The following is a 5,065-nucleotide window of genomic DNA, read 5'->3' as shown; positions in this document are numbered from 1 at the left end:
GTTAGTGGGAGGCGGGACGCACGCCGGACCGACACTATAAACTGCGCTTTCTCTCTGCTCAGGGACAGGATCCCGAACGTACCGGCGGACACCAAGCTATCGAAGGTATTGTCTGACGGAGAGCGGAACCCGCAAACATCCGACGCCGCGTTGCGTCCGAGCCAAAGTAGGGTTCACGCGAGGGCGGGGCAATACACTCCCGCTCCGGCGCAGTGGTGGTTTTGCTCCCAAATTTCTAACGAGGCTACATTGAGATATAATATCTACTAGCAGACAACATGTTAGTAAATTCAGCCTCAATTTTTGAATTTAAAAAAAAATAAAAACCTTTGAAATATCTTGCCATCTAGCGGCCGATTTGTAAAAACTTTAAACCATAATTTTATCCAATATATGAACCAAAATCACTTACTTTCAACTTCAACAATGTTTGAGTATGTCCAAATGCTTGCAGACTGGCTGGATTTCCTCCCGAGGGAGTTATTCATATTTGAAATTTATTTCAAAAGAGAGAGAAAACATTTTCGAGAAGGGAATATGGACGTCTAGGCATTTACATAGCTTATGACCTGTCATTGGCTGGTAAGTGGCCACTTTACACACTGTGTAACATACATATCACAAAAGTCAGCAGATGGAAGAGTTGAGAAAATGCGAATGTTGAAACATGGGCAGAATGGTGCATGTTACACATTGTGTAAAGTGGCCACTTAAACCAGCCAATGACAGGTCATAAGCCCTGTAAATGCCTAGACGTCCATATTCCCTTCTCAAAAATGTTTTCTCTCTCTGTTGAAATATATTTTAAATACTTTCAACTTGTTTACGAAAGTTCTTGCTTCGGAAGTACATTCACTAAAAAAATATTTTCACCAGCGCAGTGGGCAAAATAAGCCCGTAAACGACAGATGCAACCAATCATTTCTAGACAAATAATATATAGATAGGTACCTTAAAGCTGAAATGCTGGAAGTTACATTTAGTTAATTGTTTGGTAGAGCGGTTTAAAGTTGTAAAACTGTTTCAAATGTATCTCTCGGAGAAACAGCACAATTTATTGCTGCTTTTTTGGATTTACATGCTTTTAAGAAAAGAACATTTATTAATAAATAAGCCCGATGGGCATTTTTAAGGACATATTTATACATAGAAAATTATTATAAAGGAAAGTAGAAAGACACAATGGTATATAGTAGACTCGGTAGGGGTGGAAGCGGGAGAGAGGTATCTATAATTGAATTTAATTCCGTGATCGTTTGAAAGAAGACAAATTGTTATCAAAGAAATCAAGACTGGTATATATATAGTTGGATAATTTATATAGGGCCATTTTTGTGAAAATCGCCTCAAGGGCGCTGTACAATTAACAAATATCCCAGTACGTCTTGCAGCTACAGAGCGCATGGACGGTTGGGATTCTAGTTCCTCGTTTTCAATTAAGATCAATAAAAAATGATAACAGATAGGAGCTAGATTACAGAACGTCTTGCAGCTACAGAGCGCATAGACAGTTAGAAATTTAGCCCCCATTTACACATTTAAAAAATTGACAAATAAGTTTATTGTATTAATGATATTTGAAAAAATATATATACATAATAGTGAGTAATAAAAAGGAGTAAGATTACAACACATCTTGCAACTACTAAGTGTACAGACGATTGGAATTCTAGACCCCATTTACAAAATTTGAAATTTTAATGTTGATATATGAAAGCTAGATAACCAATCATCGTGCAGCTACAAAGCGCATGTACGAGTGGAATTCCAGCAAAGTTAAAATGACATCAACAAATTAACAAAAAATAGAGCATAGTAGTAAATTTATCAAGTGTTCATGCCAAGAAGTAAGCAATAAAAAACTAAATAAACAAAACACTGTATCAACTCTATGGTTAACAAAGGCAGATAGATGTCCGAAGAGAAGCTTTTGTAGATGTAGGTAGATACCGTCGCCATGTGATAATTTCTGGAAACGCACGTGTGTAGTTACTGGGGGATTATGCCTATTGTTCCAACGACTCGGTGTCCATTTTGGTCCGTATTATTTCGTTTTATGAGACGCAACATTCCTGTTCAATTCACTTTTTTACTTGAATATTACACAAACGCGTGTATGAGCAGTTTGATTGATCATTTTGTATGTTATTGGAAGGCAGATATTTGAAATATGATGTATTTATCAATAAATGTCGGTTCACTTTTAGTAGCACTGTTTTAATTTATTAATTATGGGTGTAGTGTTCCAAATAGCAAAATTTAGGTACTTTCGCGTCAAAAGCTGATGCATTCTTAAACGGTTTTAATGGATTCATTTAAATTTTATGATTTTAAGGTTACAGGCGCACTATTTTTTGAAAGTTTCCATTGTCCACTATTTGTCACATATTTTGTTAAGAATAAAGTATAAAACAATGCTATTAAATAAGTGTTGTTGTATGTTTTTTGGCAGACCTTAGAATTCTGGGCATAGGAAACCACAGTTAGTTCAATGGTTATCGGTATGAATGAGTAAGTTTTGTCTGAGGTTTCTAATTGGGATATTTAGTTTAATAGAGCTTCAAAGAGTGAGTAGAGAATTTTAAATAGGACTAGAAGGTCGGATTTATTCTGACGGTCTTGAAAAGAAGATATATTCAAGCTAGTTTCTAACTCATTATACGTATATTGGTCTCTGGATAAGCCCAACCTCCAGCCTATCTTTCTTAAAAATGTTGAACTGATTCAATATTTTTTATTAATATCCCTACAGAGATGAGGTAGATTTTTTTCAAATTCAGGATTATGGATATTCGAGCGTTTACAGGGCTTATGACCTGTCATTGGCTGGGTTAAGTGGCCACTTTACGTTTTACAACATTCCCCATTCCGCTTATTAGCGAATATCGACACAGGTAACATTTTTTTGATTTTTGTATATATGTTATTAAATGAGAAACCATTCACAAGCGTGTTGGATCGCCATATATTATAAATACATATATTTATATTGAAGTTAAGTATTTTTAATTAGCATATTACTTTATGTTATGTATTTAAGACTCTTCCGAGTTAAATTAAGTACTAGTAATCGCCTGCAGATGACTCAGCAATTTATTTTTACTTATATTTTGACCAGATCTTATTACACAACATATATACAAAAATCAAAAAAAATGTTACCTGTGTCGATATTCGCTAATAAGCGGAATGGGGAATTTTGTAAAACGTAAAGTGGCCACTTAACCCAGCAGCATTATAGGTCATAAGCCCTGTAAACGCTCGAATATCCATAATCCTGAATTTGAAAAAATTCTACCTCATCTCTGTAGGGATATTAATAAAAAATATATACCTACTCCCCCTCGGGAGAAATCCAGATTTGTGTATGTACAAAATACACAAACCAAAAATAATGTTGATTCAATATTCTTGATGTGAACATCATAATACGGCGACCAGATAACAGAGGAATACTAGGTGCGGGCGAACTAGGGAACAGAAGAGAGTTTTAAGGGTATTGATATTTTTAAAGTCAGTTGTGCCTTTGTTAATAAATCCAAGCAGTTTTAAGGATTTATTGATAATATGTTCAATGTGAATTGTAAAAGAAAGTTTAGTGTCAAGTATAATACCTAACTCTCGTAAACTAGACACAGATGATAATATTTCATCGTTCAGTGAATAGTCGTATGATTGTATTTTCCAGACTAAAAAATCTCATAACCTTGCACTTACTTAAGTTGAGATGTAGATTATTGGAAGAGCACCAGGGGCTAAAAGACAGTAAATCAGGTTGTAATAGTGAACAATCGGAAGGGCTGTCGATCTGATTGAGAATCTTAGTGTCGTCAGCAAACAGACAAATCGATGAAGTAAGAAAAACCTTTTCTAAAAGATGATCTAAATCATTGAATAGCAAATTTGCCGGTTGATGCCGCTCGTCAATTAATAAATGCGTTGGTAGTGTCTAGAGTCGATTATTGTAATGGTATCTACGCAGGTCTACCAATGAACAAAATGACTCGCCTACAGTCTGTATTGAATGCCGCAGCGAGACTTATTTTCGGAATCTCTAAGTTCAGTCATATCACTCCACTACTTCGGGAACTACACTGGCTACGTTTTCCACAGAGGGTCGAATACAAACTCTGTTGGCTTATGTATAAGTCACTGCGCAACTCGGCTCCGGAATATCTAAGGGAACTATGCATTCCAGATGAACTAGCTGACAGGCGTCTTACGCTTAGATCAGCTACGTCTACGGCGAGAGAAAAAGTTATTATACCTCTACGCAAACAGCGCACTAAATTTGGTGAACGCGCATTTGCGGTCGCAGGCCCTATGGCATGGAATGCTCTCCCAGCAGAGGTGCGAGGCTGTGAAAGTGAAGTGATGTTTCGGAAAAAACTTAAAACCCACTTGTTCTCTAAATCAATTGAATAAATCCGTAGCACGTGACAACAAAATAAATTATTTTAATTAAATTACAAATTTAAAAGCTTCAATTAAATTAACTTAACAATAGAATCACCATGTAAAGCGCCCTTGAGGTATTTTATTACGAAAATGGCGCTATATAAGTTATCCACAATAAATAAATAAAGGAAATATGGACTATCAAATAACTATGGAACTTGGATGTTTTTTGTTCTAACGGCCCTTTTCTTTTTACCTTATCTACGAGACTTCATGATCTAGATCACACTGTGACGATCGCCGAGTATCTCTTACCGTTTGAGGCTCTTTTACTTAGCGCCTAACCGATATTAATGTACGCTAAATTCAACCTGATGTACATTGATATAAAGATGTTTTTTGCTTGCAGCACGTGTTGTCTGACGGACTGTGACTCAATTGACAGGCTGAAGATGTAGTGTGCATTGCCCGTGCGTTGCTTTAAACAAGGGGATAGGCTTGTTTTTACGTTGATATTTTTTTATATGAAAGCTTTTTGCTTTAAACCTGTGTAGTGTAGAGTATGATTTTTAAGTGAAGTCTTAAATGCCTCCCTGGCAAAACCGCCACTGCTCCAGCATCGGACCTATTGTCCTCGTGTGAACAACAATTTGGAGGATAGAACAAT

The sequence above is a fragment of the Micrasema longulum genome, unplaced genomic scaffold (assembly GCF_059751315.1).
Source record: "Micrasema longulum isolate JH-2025_06_02 unplaced genomic scaffold, ASM5975131v1 h1tg001426l, whole genome shotgun sequence".
NCBI classification, from domain to species: domain Eukaryota; kingdom Metazoa; phylum Arthropoda; class Insecta; order Trichoptera; family Brachycentridae; genus Micrasema; species Micrasema longulum.
This window is presented reverse-complemented; position numbering follows the sequence as displayed.